This window comes from Cibotium barometz, chromosome 57, assembly GCF_041138505.1.
Source record: "Cibotium barometz isolate CiBa-2024 chromosome 57, ASM4113850v1, whole genome shotgun sequence".
In the NCBI taxonomy this organism is placed as follows: Eukaryota; Viridiplantae; Streptophyta; class Polypodiopsida; order Cyatheales; family Cibotiaceae; genus Cibotium; species Cibotium barometz.
The window spans coordinates 19,300,653-19,319,241 of NC_141102.1; positions in this window are offsets into that span (position 1 = coordinate 19,300,653).

Sequence of the window (18,589 nt, forward strand, 5' to 3'; positions counted from 1 at the left end):
CTGTCTATTACCATGTCTTCATATATTTGTTTACTACATGGTGCCACTTGGATTACAAACCACCATCTTAGATCTCTTGGGTGCTCCTTAAAGAATTTTTTCTCACAATGCTTTGGTCTGTCCATATCTTTGTGGAGTCCACTTGAACTAGTCCAGATTTGTCTCTTCATACAGTTGCATGTTCTCCTATTGTGACTACATTGAACCACTTAACATCAAAGATTTTTCTCTTTGTATGGTTGCATGTGCTCCTGTTGTGACTACATTGAACCACTTAACATCAAAGATTTGTCTCTTCGTACGATTGCATGTGCTCCTGTTTGTGACAAAGATAAGCATATGAAACTTTCTAAAGCCAACCTTGATGATATCTTGGATGGTTCCAAAGTAATCAAGCATGTTCACATCCGCATTTGAATCACTTGCACTAGTCCTACTTTCCTGCATGAAATTTGCTTTAACACCACAATCGAATGTTGTTCTCTTCTTATCAATCCTCTCCACTTGAAAATGGTGTCCACATGTGACCACAGTGCTGCAAATTTTCAATACTAAAAGAAAATAACACATCGTTAGATTATGGAGAAGTTGTAAACAATATTTGGAAAATATGTGAACATATTGAGGCTTAGAGTGAATGAAATCACCTACACGGTAGTCACAACTGTATGCAATATGTGAACATATTGAGGCTTAGAGTGAATGAAATCACCTACACGGTAGTCACAACTGTATGCAAGCTCCTCTTCCTCATCCATAATAACTTCATCACAAAGTTTTGCTTCTTAAAAGGTTTGTTGGAGCCATCTACTTGATGGAAAGTCTGGAAATATAGCAAGCGATGAGGGATATGGTTGGCTAGCCGTAGAGTCCAACTCGTTCGAAAAGTTTGACAAGCTCAATTCCTTTCATTCTTGGCCTCTCTATATCGCTTGATTCACCTTTGCATACTCTTTGAGTTTAGGATGCAAAATTTACTGATCTTACCTCGTAAGGCCACATCCATGCTTCCTCAATCCCTTGTTCTTGTGACTTTTCTCCAACTACCCTATCATCCTCTTCCGTTGACCACAAGTTAGGCATTTTAGGGTCTATGATACTAAGAAACTCTGTGATGTACATGAGGGATTCTTGCACAAACCATACCGTTGCCATACTTCCCTGTGGGCGAGCTCTTTGACAAACAAACCCTTTTAGCATCTTCATGAATCTCTCCAAAAAGAGCATCCATTGTGAATGGATGACCCCTGTCACAGCCACCTTATCCACAATATGAACTAGGAGATGCATTTGTATGGCTAAGATGTTGGATGGGAGAAACTTCACCACCAATATAATTGCTTCTATGACATTTAAGCACGCTACTTCCAAAGTGTATTTTCTTATCTCCTTCAATGAAATCCAACAAACCAATGTGCCAATCTTGTATATTGTATCCCTTATATTGTTGGTGAGACAACCTTTTGGCCAATAATGTGATTTTAAGCCGGAGAGCTTGTTATCCTTTGTAAACACCCCTTTTAGGCAATGCATACATCCAGTCGGAGTACGAAACTCTGAAATGTACTTCTTAACTTGAGATTTATCTTCTTTTGTAAATACCCAAGGAAATTTAGGTAATTCCAACTTACCATCACCTCTGGTTTGTGGCCATAAGTGTCGCATAAACGATCACTTATTTGTAAATCTTCCCTTTGGTCCTTGCTCTCTATGACCCCATTAATAGTCTTCCAAAGCACTATGGCTATATTTTTAAAAATATGCATAGGGTCAAGCAAATGGTTAATTAGAAGACCTTCCCAATATGGTAGTCGGTAAAATATGGACAATCGCTTCATTCCAGGGGGTGGAGACCCTTCATTGTCCTCCCATGCTCTCTTCCAATTGCTTGCCTTTAGTGTTGGAGGAGGCTGCCCCAAATAGCCCTCATGTAGCTCATGGTCCTCTAGTAGATACTTCTTGTGACCCTCATACACCATCTTTCTCAAGCCTCTTGAATGACAAGAATCTAGTCTAGGTCCACACAAAGCGCATGCATTGTATCCAGAGATTGATAGTCCTATATTAAAATAATTAGTATTACACAACCATCCATATATATATCAATAGCTATTACATAATAACAAAATAGCTTGCCCCACTGCATTCTCCTTTTATCCTGGCCAAGCATGCATTGTCCACATTAGTATTCCTCATAAATAATGAGAACCCCCTTTGTAAAAACCTCTTTGACATGTCATGAACATCAATTCCTTCTCACAAAATTTGCAACTCCTCTATTAACGTGGCTAAGTACACATCCATGTTGGCTACCTTGTACTTCCGAGGGACTATTAATGAGAGAAAACGATGTCCCTTCTTTATTGCTAACCACGTGGAAGATTGTAGTTCACAAGAGAAATTGGGCATGTGCTCCATGTTGAACTTTCAGGACCAAACAAGTTCACACCATTAATAGCTAGAGTGAGGCGAATATTACGAGGTTCCCCATTAAAGTATGGCCACTTCTCTTCAATGTTTCTCCATGGAGGGAAATCAGCACAGCGGGCACATGCATAACATCATCCGTGGATCTAGTGGTTCCATGCCAAGACATCATAGACACCATGGATTTACACTTGAACATGGTTTGAATCCATGGAATGATAGGGAAGTGACTAGAGAGTGTGGGGAGCTCGCACCTCGGGAGCAGTGGATGGGACACATTTTATGAGTATTTTGTAAGTATCCATGCTTTCGATAGCCTCTCGTTTGGATGTCGACTAGTGTATATTTGTATGTTTTTTTTAATGTTTTATTTTCATGTATGTAGGAGAGGGTGGTGGGTGCTAGGCTACCGAGTTGGAGGAGCGTTATGCATTCACGCATGGCACTTATTCCTTGCTTTGAGCGCGTTGAGTACGATGACAAAAATATAGATTGGATAGTTGTGGTTTCTTTAAGTATGTTGTACCATATGCCAATTTGAGTTTTTTGGTAAGTTTATATATACTAATTCATGGGTATTGCATTGTTTTTGTAGAGAGTAGTACCTACGCCTCCTCGTTGAGGCTAGCTCTCACAGATTGGACACCCACTTTAGCTGGCATAGTTTTGGAATTGTATAGATCTTTTTGGTTTTGGAATTCTACAAATCTTTTTGCACCCCTTTTGGGCATGCATAGGTCACTCGCATATGCGAAAACTTTTTTGTATAAACATTTATCATCATATCATGCAACTTGGATCAATGACTCATTGTGGCTTGACATCAAGCAATGAAACTTGATTTTGTACATCAATATATCTTTGTTTGTGGTGATTCTTTAAGTGTGTAAAATTTCACTTCAATGCAACAAAATCTTTAAATATTTGGCATAATGGTGTATCCAGGTATAGAATTGTACCTGTATGCACCATAATGCTAAAAACAAAATATACCTGCATTCGTGGTATTTTTGTCAGTATTATACACGTCAGAAAACACCTACGTCTATCGGTATTGATGTCGATATATATGTCGGAATGAACATGGGGACTAGTGATTTTAATGATATAGTTAGCCACGTTGTTTTTCGACTATGTTACCGACGTGTATATGGACAATATTTTAGATGATGTTACCGACGTTTATATGGACAACAATTTGGATGATGTTATCGACATTTTGGTAGCAACGGTTAGACGCTCATTGATTTTCAATGGAATGGTTTTACTTTCGAAAAAACGTCGGTATTTTATTGTCTTGTAGTAGTGCCTATGGTACTGCATCTTCTTCATCTTTAAAGATTCTCTTTTCCTTAAGGGATACCTTTGAGATTGTGATTGAGATTGAGATTGAGATTGTGTTTGTGATTGAGATTGAGATTGTGATTGTGATTGAGATACATGAAAAAGTGATTGCTCGGAGGTGGTCAAAAGGTTCGAGCTCTACACGAGTCCTACTCTTATTATCTATTGTATGAAAAACAGATATAATCAAAGACTTTATTTTCTCTTTTGCTTCATCAAATATTCTCCTATTATTCTTTATTGGGTATTGTGTGAGTGGGAGCATTGCATTTGAGCATCCACTCATTGACTGAATCAATGAGTTGTAGATGTTCCTATGCTGCCAGCTTTGCCTACTGTCCTACAGCTCAGTTATCTCTTTGCCTACTACCTGTAGGTCATGAGTTATCTCTTGCCAAACTTGATTAAGACAGAGTGGGTATAACTCCTCCACCCGAGATTTAACTGCAATGTTTTTAATTTGAAGAATTCTAACCTTTAATTGTACACTAGCGACCCATTCCATAAGCACTTAACTCTTGAAAGCACGTGGCCAAATACTTCGCACAACATGCTCTTGACAAGTCCACAGACTCAGAGTCGAGCTTCACCATTGCAAAACACATGAATTTTCTAGAACTAGCTTTGACGATTGGAAGGGGTGCAGTGGCCACAAGACAGTTAGATGGGAGAGTTGGGAGGAATCGACTAACATACAGTCGGCTCGATGAGGCTGAGATACGGTCTGCTGGATGAGGTTCACTCAAAAACCTTTGTTCTCTTATCCCCAGTCTTTTGTCGGCAATATAGATAACTTCCTTTCGAACAAAGAGGCCATCGATAAATGTTGGAAATTATGGTGGATCGTAGAGCAGACAGTAAACTTCATGATTAAGCATAGCTAATATTAAAGCAAAAAGAGATTAAGCTAATCACTAATTATGCAAGGCACAAATGAGTGGAAATGTGCGTGTAGATTTGCATAACCATAAGCCTCTTAAACAGGCTGAGAACCAAAGCTTGAATACATCATTGATTATAACCATAAGCCTCTTAAATAGGCTGAGAGCCAAAGCTTGATTACATCATTGATTATGCAAGAAGCTACCTCCTAAATCAGCTCTTGGTCTATAGCATTTGTGAGTCTTAGAGAGAGAAAGATATGAATAAAGGAGAGGGAATGGTGGAGAGAGAGAGAGAGAGAGAGCTATGATGGTTGAGTCCTAGAGAGACAAGGCTATGAAGAAAAAGGAGAGAAAGAGAGAGATATACATAAAGCTATGGTGGTGTCTGTAGCAAGGTTGAGTTCTAGAGAGAGAAACATGTGAAGAAAGGAAGGAGAGAGAGAGATAAGATTTTGGAGAGAGAGAGAGATGATTCACAGTTTTTCCCAAAATGGTGCATTTTGGGAAAAGGAAGGTTGGGTTCTAGAGGAAACATGTGAAGAAAGGAAGGAGAGGGAGAGAGTTCTAGAGAGAGAAACATGTGAAGAAAGGAAGAAGAGAGAGAGATAAGATTTTGGAGAGAGAGATGATTCACAGTTTTTCCCAAAATGGTACATTTTTTAAAAAGATCCATTTTTTAAAAAGATCCATTTTTTAAAAAGTTGAGAAAGCTAAAAATTAGTGGAGACCACTTTTTTATGCACTAACCTCCAAGTATAGTAAGGGAGGACCAACTTTTTATGTACTAGCAAAGTGAAAGCAACACTTTTTAGGCTAGTAATTTCCCTTTACACCCTTGATTAATTAACTTAACCACTTCTTAATCCTATCCTTACATGGCTTATTTTTCCTCCTTTTGGCCCTAATGTGAGAAGTGTATGGATGCACGGTATACATTGTAAAAAAATGAATTGATTTTGTCTACATATTAATCTACACCATACAACCTTACTATAAGAGAATGAGAACATAGACGCGCAAACTAGAGAGAGATGGAAGTGAGAGGAGCCATGGGCAAATTTACCATTTGGCGGGGTTTACACGGCTATATGTGCGTCTATACTCGTATCTATAGGCACGTCTATATGCGCATCTATAAGTGTGTCTATAGGCACGTCTATATTGATATAGACGTGCATATGAACGTGCTTATAGACGCGAGTATAGACGTGCTCTGTTTAAAAAAAATTTGAATAATCCCACCTGCCGCCGTCGACGACGTAACTATTTTTGCTTCCCTCCCCTCTGCTCCCTGTGCTGTACCTCTTCCTCATGATGGCTACACCTCACCCTTTGTCCTCTCCTCTCACAAAGTCTCCTCTCAAGTCTCCTCCCAAGGACGATTCCTCACAAGGTAATCTCTATCCCACTTGTCTCTCCCACCTCTTCATATATTCATGGTTTTTGAATGGTATGTTTAGAATTAGGGTTTTTGATTAGTATTCTCTTCACTCTCTCTTTCTCTCTCTCTCTCAAGCATAAGCTTCTTATGTTTAAATTTTTTGAATGGTATTCTCTTCTCTATCTCTCTCTCTCTCTCTCTCTCACTTTCTTATGTATAAGCCTAAGAGACTTATACTTAAACCTCCTCATGCATAAGGCTTAAACCTCCTTGTGTATCCATGCTATTCACACTTTTAGGGTTTTGTATTACTAATTCTTTTTTAAACTTTTTGTTTTGTTTTATAGGTCTTATAATCTTCTCTTTCAACTTCACCAAAAAAGAGGTAAATGCTTTTCTCTCTTTCCTCTCTTTTCGATTTTGTATGTATGCATTAGGTTCTTAGGGATTTTGCATTACTAATCCTTTTCTCACCCTTTTGTTGGTTTTGTAAGTCTTCTAATCTTCTCTTTCAACATCACGAAAAAGAGGTAAGTGCTTTCCTATCTTTCCTCTCTTTCCTATCTTTTTATTCTCTCTTTCCTCTATTTTTATCTACCAAAAAGAAGGGTTTTGTTTTGTAGGTCCTCTATGCATAGAGCTTTTTTAATGTATGAATAGAGCTCTAATCATAGAGCTTAATCTATGAATTAAGCTCTATTCGTAGAGCTTAATGCATAGATTAAGCTCTATGCATGCATTCATAATGCATAGAGATCTATGCATAGAGCTCTATGCATGCATAGAGCTTAATGCATGCATAGAGCATAGAGATCTATGCATAGATTAAGCTCTATGCATAGAGCTCTATGCATGCATAGAGCCTAATCTTTTCGATTTTGTATATGTATGCATTAGGTTCTTAGGGATTTTGTATGTATGCATTACTAATCCTTTCCTCACCCTTTTGTTGGTTTTATAGGTCTTCTAATCTTCTCTTTCAACATTGCCCAACAGAGGTAAGTGCTTTCCTATCTTTCACTTCTTTCCTATCTTTTTATCCTCTCTTTCCTCTATTTTTATCTACCAAAAAGAGGGGTTTTGTTTTGTAGGTCCTCTATAAGCAGAGAGCTTAATCTATGAATAGAGGTCTAATCATAGAGCTTAAACTATGCATTAAGCTCTATTCGTAGAGCTTAATGCATAGATTAAGCTCTATGCATGCATTCATAATGCATAGAGATCTATGCATAAATTAATCTCTATGCATAGACCTCTATGCATGCATTAAGCTCTATGCATAGAGCTTAATCTACGCATGCTTTAAGCTCTATGCATGCATGCTTAATGCATAGTGCTAGGGTATGGTTTAGCTTAGGCTTGCATGGCTTGCATAGTGCTTTATGCATAAGGCCTCATGCATGCTTTATGCATAAGACTTATGCATAATGCTTTATGCATAAGGCCTCATGCATAGCTTTATGCATAAGCTTTAGCATAGCTTGCATAAGGCTTGCATAGCAGCATAGTTTGCATAAGGCTTGCATAGTGGCATAGCTTGCATAAGCTTTTGTATATATGAATTACTAATCCTTTCCTCAACCTTTTGTTGGTTTTGTAGATCCTCTAATCCTCTCTTTCAACATCACGAAAAAGAGGGGTTTTATTTTGTAGGTCCTCTATGCATAGAGCTTAATCTATGAATAGAGATCTAATCATAGAGCTTAATCTATGCATTAAGCTCTATTCGTAGAGCTTAATGCATAGATTAAGCTCTATGCATGCATTCATAATGCATAGAGATATAAGCATAGATTAAGCTCTATGCATAGACCTCTATGCATGCATTAAGCTCTATGCATAGAGCTTAATCTATGCATGCATACTTAATGCATAGTGCCGGGGTAAGGTTTATGTTCCACGGGAACTCTCACGGGAACACGGATTATGGAAGGAGGCCGGAAGCAATTAATGCGAGAGAGCGGGATTGTAGCCATGGGAACATAAAGACACACATAATTTTTCCATATTTTTGTACTAAAGTGCAGTGTAAATCGTTTTAGGCCAATGTGGGTTCTAAAGGAGGAACCAGCATTAAGGCTTAGTCTTGAAAGGCATTTATTAATAAATTGCTAAACTATTATGGTCTCTTGAATATCAAAAAGTAACACAAAGGTACCATTCTATTTGAAATTTCCATTGGAATAGACAATGGAATATAATTTATCTGCATTCTAACTCAAGTGACGTGTTTTCTGTAGGTTTTTCTAGGATTAAGAATTGATCAAAGAGGTGTTCTCAAAATGATAATAGCTTGCATAGGATGAAGAACTTTGAACCAATGTAGTAATTAGAAGTTTAAAACTACAAGAGAAGAAATAAATAGACGTGAACCCTCACTGACATTGTTTGTAAGGTATTTTTCCAAAGGAGGGAAATCATTATGTCACATTACTCCTAATATCTCAAGACATTTTTCAATTTATTTAACTTCTCTCTTAATAAAGCGATAAAGTTTATGTTCATGGAAACCTTAAACCCTTTTGGCAAGATTTCTCTTAAACTTTAATGTTTATTTTATCGTATTTTGTTAGAATGGATCACTAATTGGAGTGCGTCCTACTCTAAGGGTGCTCCTCTATTTTGAATAGAAGAAGAAAGTCTCTTAATGAATTTATTAAAGTCTATATTCTGAACAACTTTAAATATTTATTAAAGTCTATATTTTGAACAACTTTAAATATTTATGGTAAGAGTTGTCTTAAACTATATAGTACTTTTTGTGGTTTTTTGAAGGAGTTGATCTTAAGTTAGAGTCCATCCTAGTCTAAGGGGGCTTGTTTGATTTGAATATAAGAAGATTATGAAAGTATCTTAATGAGTTTATAAAAGTATGTTACGTTCACCAACACCTTAAACCTTTGTGGCAAGAGTTTTCTTAAACTTTGGTATACTTTTTGTATTATTTCATTGGACTGGAATTTGAGTCGGGGTGCATCCTACTCTAAGGGGAATCTTTTGATTTCAATACAAGAGCTATTTATAAAACTTTAAGGTTCAATGTAAATACAAAAAAACCATGTATCGTTTAATCTCAAGTCATGTAACACCATTTTAAGCATCGTTCATGATCGAGAGAAAAAGTATCTAATGGATGTTTACTTGAAAGATTCTTGATGAGATTTGTACATATACATAAGGACTATACATCCGTAATGATTCTCTATAATTGTATACTCATTTGAGGCCATGTAAAAATTTAGGCACATTCTAACATGTTCTATGTGTCATGTTTGCTTGCATTAGAAAATGGCCCTATGGCACTTCGACACACCTTGTGCTTTACTAGAAGACAGTGCCCATGGTAGAATGGCCCTATGGCCATTATTGAACCCCTTACACTTTATAAGAAAAACAATGCGCATGGTAGAGTGGCCCTAGGGCCATTCCATTTACTTTATTCTACATTCAAGAAAGAGTTTGCATAGTATTACATATCCTTTATGTTACATTCAAGAAATAGTGTGCATGAAAGAGTGTCCCTAGGGTCATTCAATAATCTCGAGTAACCCTCGTAGGAACATTCTTCACATCCTATTATTAATATACTTATCTCATCTTTGATTTTTCAATTTCTTGTTTCAAACCAAATCTTGTTTGTAATGTTCCCCTTACCATCCTAAGAGACAAGTTCAATAAAAACATTGTTGATTTGAACATTTTTAAAATACACAATTCTATAGATTAAGCAGCCTTATTTCTAATTTCTTATTTGGAAAAGAAGAAAAACCTTTAAATACTCAAAAAATGGGCCAATCTGGGAATGTGATTTTTCCCATTTTATCTAATATGGTGTTAAAAGGTGGAAACATTCTACATTCTACATTCTAAATAGTCCCATCATCGAGAAGTAGATTGGGAGATATAAGGATGTAATCAATAGATGAAAGGATGAGAGAAGAGCTTTCAAAAGAGTAAATAGACACTTGCCATTCTTGCCCGGCTTAGAGCCTCTACCAAATGTGATCAATATAGAATGGCTTCTTATGGCGATATAAATGGTATCAAAAAATGGAGAGATGATCACAAGAGAAAAGCATGAGTCCATATTATAAGCAGCATGATTTTTGACATTTTTTTAATGGTTTTGAATATATAAAAAATCCCCAAAAGCGTCGATATGTGCATCGAAAAAAGCATCCATATAAAATCGTCAATATGTGCATCGAAAAAAGCATCCATATAAAATCGTCAATATGTGCATCGAAAAAAGCATTCATATAAAACCGTCAATATGCGCATCAGTATAACCATCGAAAATAATGTTATTTTTCGACCACTATTTTGACGCTTATTGGGATGCCATTTTTGTTGCTTACAACAACAATGACAACTATTGTGACTTGTATTTTGACATTGACAACGATGCTTTTTTTAGCCACGGTTTCGATGCATATCTCGACGGTTATATCGATGGATGCAGGTTTGATTTGTTTTTTAAATAATGGTACACTGAGGTACAGTCCTACAATTGGGCGTTCCTATATACCAATGTTACAAATTACATCCATGTTCTTTACAAAAAGGTCATGAAACAACAATTTTTATTAAGTAACAAAATTTACATAGCTCATAATGGAGCCGACAAAAAATACACAAAAAGAGGCATAGAGCCGATTACAAAAGAAGTAAGCCACTGAGGTCTAACTCCTATATATAACTCCTAATCATCAGCATTGTTTGAAGGGTTTGGCATTGGTCCGTGCAAAAGAGCATTCACAAGGGAAAAAAACTTAGAAACTCCAAGTGAGGAAAAAACTAATTGATGGGTGGAAAATGTAAAGGTTTACCATATTCACCACATTTGTTCAATTCACATTGTGGCCCTCTCACTCAAGTTTCTCGAGAGGGCATACGTCCCGTGCAATAAGGTGTACATTTCCTCCGCACCTCCCAAGTTGAAGCATGGAGCATAAGTACTTATTTTTTTGAAAAATGTCCATTATGCCAAAAAAAGTGAGTCATGTGTATTAGGTGTGGAAAGCATAACAGCCACCATTTCCAAGATGGGAGATCCCTATGCTCTTCATTTACTTCATCCCAGTTTCCTCCTATTGCTTATACCTTTGGGGATTTTGCACGGTGCTTTCTACACTCCTCTTCCCAAATCTCTTTTATTAGCGATTCCAAGGTTTTTCTCCCCCTTGCTTTATCTTATGTGTTATATCACTATGCCAGTGCTTCATCACATTCACCATGTGATCGTTTATCCATCTAGGATGGACCTCTTCACTACTTGGTGCTCGCATAAACTCACTTTTGATTTGATTCATGACTCGTTTCTTGGCCTTATCAAGTTTATAACATGTAGTCATGCAATCGTGAGCAGAGGCTACATGGCATAACTCATGGATTTGAGACTTGATCTTGTTGCCAACGTCATCTAAGAACACATTTCCATCCACTACTTGATGGCGAGAACGGGCCGGATTGGGAGTAGAGGGATCTGTGTCAAAGCGATAGGATGAACGTGAGCACAGTGTCCCCTCACAATAAAAAATGGGTGGGTGCTCATGGAACTAAGAGGAAGAAGCATCCATGGAGTCACCACCACGGCAACAACCCATCAAACCATACTATGTACGATGACTAGAAGTAGTCGAGCGAGTTGTTCGCACGGGATTTGTCTAACGTGTCGTCGTGCAGTGTCCGAGGGCGTGGTCTATGTAGTGGTGGGCGGTGATGGTTGTGCAAAAGTGCCAACACCTCTCCCAAAGTAGGCTTACACCATAGCCCTTTTCTCGGGGCTCATCTGCAACATGAAATGGTAAAATTGGTTAAGGGACATTGCCTTTGATGTAGGCAAGGTGGGGATATTGGGGCTATATACCAATTTGTCGTCGTGTCTGGATAGTCTACACAAACAAAACAAAGCATATTAGCCACTTTTAAAGCTCTATGAGTCAAAAACATTAAGCTCTATGCATAACAAAAGAATGCCTAAATATTAAACAAAAAAGGCAACATATGATATCAGAACATTGTTGAGGCATTCTACAGTACTACTTAGACAAGGAGGGTTGGGACAATTCCCCTTTTGGATGCTAGTTTTTGAGGAGTTTCCACATGCTCCCTACTATTAAAGCCAAAGGCAAGTTCTCTTTTACAAGATAAGGATAGTGAAAATATCAAGGGCTCCCCCCACTCCTAACTTGACTTGAGCAGCATTGTACATGCCCTACAATAATGCCCCATATCTCTATGCATAAGCCTAAACCCTAAACCTGCCATGAGGTTGCATGATTGAGAAAGCTGACCGTGATAATGGCAAGACAAAGGAGAGGACAACAATACAAGAATGCTCTACTAATAGATAAATGCTTAAATCATAAACAAACAAAGCAACATGTGATATTAGAACATTGTTGAGACCTTCTACAATACTGCAAAGAGGTGCTAAAGAGAGAAAGCCGATATTCTTTTGAAAACCATCATAGGTGCTAAAGGAAGAAAGGCACAAAGGGATGATCTATAAGAGGTGGATCGCATGCAAAACTTATGGGCACGGAGTAGACTTGATGGGAATGTGATTCTCCCTTGAGCACGTTCGGGGTTAGGGTCAATCTACCATCACATAATGCAGTGCCATATTTGCTGGTAGATGGGATCCAGGGCCAAGCTACCAACAAAGATGATGTAGATTTTTTCTTGGTATCTTCTCCCTAGGGCCAAGCTAGATTCTCGCATGTTTGTGGTAGCTTGGTCTAGGGGTCACCCTAGATTCTATTGTGTTCTCTATAGGCATTCTCTTAAGATTGCATGGCCATTTTTTCAAGAAAAATGTTCTTTATAATGGCCCTAGGGCCATTCTACCTACACAATGTTCTTGACAATGGCCTTTAGGCCATTCTCCACTCCTTTGTATCAACTGTTAGTAAATTTAAGAATGGTCCTTGGGCCAATATCTACATGTGCTTGCATAAATTTTAGAATTAAACTTGGGCCAATCTCTTGATAGAATGTCCATAGGTCAGTTCTCTCATGCAATCTTGCAAAAATGGACCCAGGGAACACATGATAATCAAGAGTGACCCTTGCAAGAGAATCTAGCTTGGCTCTATGGCCAAGCTACCATAAACAAACCTACATCATCTGTTGGTAGATTGACAATAGGGGGAAGATACCATCAACGAAACAACACCATGTTTGCTGGTAGATTGGGCCTAAGGCCAAGCTACCAACCAAGATGACTTAGTTTTGTTCTTGTTAGCTTGGCACTATGGCCAAGATAGATTTTCTTGTGTGTGGTAGCTTGGCCCTAGGGCCATTTTCTCAAGATTGAATGGTAGAATGGCCCTAGGGCGATCCTACCTACACAATGTGCTTGAGAATGGCCCTAGGTCCATTATCCACTCCCTTGTATCAAATGTTGGTATATTTTACAGTGGCCCTTGGGCCAATCTCTAGATGTTATTACATAAAATATTAAAATATTAAAACTTGCAGAATGGTCTTGGCTTTGTTTTCCACTCCCATTGTGTTAACTACTGGTAAATTTTAGAGTTATCCTTGAGATAATGTCCTGAGAGAATGGCACTAGGGAACATAAGAGAATCTAGACTAACCTTTCCAACAATGCAGCTTGACCCTAGGTACAAAGCTACCATGAACAAATCTCATGTGTTCCCTACAGCCATTCTCTCATGATAGCATGGTAGAATCTCCCTTAGGCCATTCTTGGAAGCACAAAGTACTTTAGAATGGCCCTAGGGACAAGCTACCATGAACAAATCTACATTATCTATACTAGTAGAGTGGTAATAGGACCAAGATATAATCAATAAAGAAATACCATCTTTGCTGGTAGATGGGATCTACGTCCAAGCTACCAGGAAAAATGATTTAGATTTATTCTTGGTAGCATGGCCCTAGGGCCAAGTTAGATACTTGAATGTGTGTGGTAGCTTATTCCAAGGGTCAGTCAAGATTCTCTTGTGTTCTCTAGGGAAGGTCTCTCATGATTTCATGATAAAATGGCCCTCGGGCCATTCTTACAAGAACAATTTACTTTAAAATGGCCGTGAGGCCATTCTACGTACAAAATGTGCTTGAGAATTTCCCTAGGGCCATTTCACCTACACAATGTTCTTAAGAATGGCCCTAGGGACATTCTCCACTCCCTTGTATCAAATGTTAAGAATGGTTCTTTTTAGAATGGCCCTCGCACCATTCTCCACTCCCTTTTAAAGGTTAGCAAATTTTAGAATAGTTCTTGGGTCAATCTCTCTACATGTGCTTGCATAAATGTTAGAATTCTCCTTGGGACAATATCTTCAAAGAATGGCCGTGGGGGGATTTTATCATGCAATCTTGAGAAAATTGACCTAGGAACACACGGTAATTGAGAGTGACCCTTGCAAGAGAATATAGCTTGGCCCTAGGGCCAAGCTACCATGAATAAATCTACATTCTATTTTCTCACATCGATTGGTCATATGGCCACACTACCATCAACAATGCAACACCAACTCTGTTGGTAGATTGGCCCTAGGGCCAAGCTACCAACAAAGATGATGTAGTTTTGTTCTTGGTAGCTTGGCCATAATTATCTTGTGTCTGGTAGCGTGGCCCTCGGGCCGTTCTCTCAAGATCACATGGTAGAATCTCCCTTGGGCCATTCTTGCAAGCACAATGTACTTTAGAATGGCCTTCATGGTCTCCCAAAAAGGATAGTAAGTGATCGAGATTCTGACTTCACTTCAAAGTTCTGGCAGTCTTTATTTCAAGCCCTGGGAACTCAACTTTGCTTTAGCGCAGCTTATCATCCAGAGACCGATGGCCAAACTGAGAGAGTCAATCAAGTAATTGAAGACATTCTCAGAGCATACTGTGGACGGGAACTAAGAAGGTGGATTCAATACCTTCCTCTAGTAGAATTTTCCTACAATGCGTCTTATCATCAAAGCATAGGAATGTCACCATTCAAGGCACTCTATGGGCAAGAATGCCTGTCTCCTCTAAATTTCTCTGATCCAACCATAAGAGTTGAGGCATCCAAGAAAATGCTTGAAGAAATGGAGGAACAAACCAAAGCAATTCAAAAGGATATTAAAACTGCCCAAGATCGACAAAGCATTATGTTGACAACAAGAGGTATGAAAGGATCTTCAAGGAAGGAGACAGAGTTCTTCTATGAGTGCGACCCAAACTAAGTTCTCTATCACTTGGGAAATATAAGAAGCTCAGCCCTAGGTATTGGGGTCCTTATACAGTTATCAAGTGTCTAGGTAAAAGTGCCTATAAACTCCAACTCCCAGCCCATATCAAAGTCCATAATGTATTTCATGTAAGTTTGTTAAAACCATATGTCCCCAGTCTCAATCATATTCTTGATGATGAACAAGTTGTAATCCCTACTCAAGGAGTCCTTAAATTACAGCCCAGTAGCATCATAGATTCTAGGGAAAGGCAACTCCGAAATAGAACTCTTGTAGAACATCTGGTACAGTGGAAAGATTACCCTGAAGAGGATGCAACTTGGGAAGATGAAGCTACACTCTTAAAGGATTATCCCGAATTCATGACGAGATGAGGACATCTCGATTTCTTTAAGGGGGGAAGGATGTAACATACCCATCTTCACTAATAAAGAAATGTCCATGTAATTATGAGTTTTTATGATATAAAAATCAATGATTTTATTATTTGAGTCATTTCTACTTAGAATCTTCAAATTCTGAGCCCAAATTTAGAATCTGCGTGTAATTTTACCCTAATATAGGATTTTACAGCATCCAAAACGGACACCGGATCAAGCCTATACGCAAATTTCAGTCATTTTAGTTTAAAAAACGGCGACCTTTAAACCTTAATAAATGCACGACCGGGCGTCTGATTGACGAACAGTCTGAACCCCTACAACCAAGAGAACCTCCCGGACAAAAAAAAATTTGCCCCTCAGGGCGGTCTAGTACGCAAATCGAGGTGGACGCCCCAAATTTGGGTACCCAGGCCCAAAATTTGGTCCGTACACACTTACTAGGACGCCCGTACGATGGCCGCCCAAGAACCAAAGGACGGCCGGCCAGCATGTGGTCCACATGTACCCTTACGTGGACACCCATGCTGCCCCAGACCAGACAAGGTACATGCGTACCACTCCTTTCCCTAGCGACCGGTACCGTACCTTTCCCCTACACCCATGCAGGCCACTGATCCATAACCTTTGATGGTACACCATCCTTTCGTCCTTGCTTTTTTGCGCAGCGCCCGTACCCTCACCCCTCAGCTATATAAACCCCTGGGGTGCTCCACAGACAGCACGTATCTCTGTGCTACGTATGCCCTATTGCACCGTCGTCGGTACCGCTGTCCGTCCCTGTGTGGCGTACCTGCTACAATACAGCCGCCCCTTGCAGCTGCCCCTCTCACACCCCGTCATTTGCCTCTTTTCAGATAAGCTAAATTTCCTCCATCCCCCCCTTCCTTAGAGGCAGTGTCCTTAACTCTTCTCCCTCCCTCGTGTGAATAGACTTATAGCATCCCTCTCAGCCCTCCTCCACATTTTTGCCCTTAACGACATCTCACAATCCCCCCCCATTTGCGTAGACTTTAATAAGGGTTTTTGGCCTTAAGAAAGGGTTCGTGCATCATACTCTTTTGCTCATACGGTGAGCAAACAAACTCAGAGTTCAGATCCGACTAAAGCGTTTCGATCACAGCACCGAGCTCTACAAGGCGACGCCTAAGATGGCCTCTTCTCGGAGACGTCAAAATATTGCCTCAAGAGGAGTGTGCAATAATGAGATAAGGGAAGATGCTCCCAATGCGGCTCCAGCCCTCCCTTTTCAAGCTCCTCAAGGAAATGGTGGCCAGGTTAGCTTGGTTCATTTTTAAAAGAAGAGATTTTTCTTAAATTAGTGTAAATAAATGGTATCTTTTCCTTTTAAAATGACGACATACAAATTGTATGAAGTTACGAATTATGTGATGCTGTATTCGACAAATTGCGTTGAAATTATTATCTTCATGAATTGTGAATGCTATATTTAATAAATTGCATTGAAGTTGTTATCTTTAGAATTGAAGATTTTTTTGGCTTCAACGCTAACTCCGTTCCGTGCTTGTGTAGCCGGGCGACGTCGTTAGCAAAGCCCGGGAATGGCCCAAGGTATCCCTCATACCATTGGGAGAATAAGGATCGCTAATTGAGGCGAGAGATTATGAGGCTGCCTAGTTCTGAGGGCCCAGGCTAGTGCGGTAAATAAGCCCACCCTAGTGTGCAGACATCCCTCTGAGGGGCGGGAGGATCAAGCGATGGAGCCTGAGAGGGCGACAGGCCGGCTTGCCAACGGCCGACGATGAGGTGTATGGTCTCGTAGGGTTTTGCCCAACATGTAGAGGCTGTTGGAAGGCCGAATTCTAAATCATCGGCAGTATAAGAATAAGAGAGCCGGTTTGGCTTGTATGGAATTGATTCATGTAAAAACTTTTTATATAAATATATCTTGTCTTTGGCATGATTGTATTGTGTAAAAAGGCTGTTTTAACAAACCTTGTGAAAAAGGCCTTAATTAAGGAATATGTTTATTTATGTCAAATAGTGTGGTAGGATTAATTAGAAAACAAATTGATGCGTGAGTAGGGTGGAAAGTGGGAGGATGGAATGCCCCGACGGCACTATCCTACGGATGGGTGGACCCGCTTAGTCGGGTAGCTTTCCAATAGATTAAGTGAAAGCCCTACGCTAGATAATTAGGTTCTTGGGCAACTCTATTCTAGAAGACTAGGCCAGCGGCTGTGCCTTGCATAAGATGAGGAAAAAAGCATTGCCTCTAGAAATCAAGTCTAGTACTTGCCCAATTTATGATCAATTGCCCTATGGGTGATTTGATGTTTATAAAATCACGCTCCCCCTGCGGGATATAGCTAGGTCATACCTATGAATCGTATCCTTGAATCTCTACAGGGTCAAGGTGTCGATGAATAGGAAATTTTTCCCAAGATAAGACTTAGTGGACTATCTTAAGTGTTTTTCCCATTTTAGAAGGGAGGAACCTTACAGTCACATACCTTTTTTCCTCTTGGATCAAATAAAACTATCCCCCCAGCCCCACATTGCCTGGAAGGGGTAAAGGCTCCATCAAAATGCATAGTGAAAGCAGTTGGTGGTGTCTCCAAATCTTCATATACTTCTTCCTTTGTTCCTGTTCCTTCTTCCTCTTCCTTCCTTGTAAGCAAATGTGGTGTTTTTTGTAATAAAAGTGAGAGAGAATTCCTGACAAATTCACTTTGCAAACTTCCCTCCTGCAGGATTGGGTTTGCGGACCAAGAATTGTAAAGAAGGTTGAGATGTGAGGAAGAAAAAAGGGCGAGGTAACAAGTACCTGAACTTCTTTACTGCAAAACAAGAGACAAACCACCTCTCTCCATTTCACCATACCTCTCCTCGGCATCAGTGAGTTTTCGGCTTGCATAATACACTGGTTGCATACGCCCTTGCTCTCTCTTTTACAAGAGTATAGCACCCACTGAATGTGATGAGACACTTCTTTTCACATAAAAGTCCTCCCCC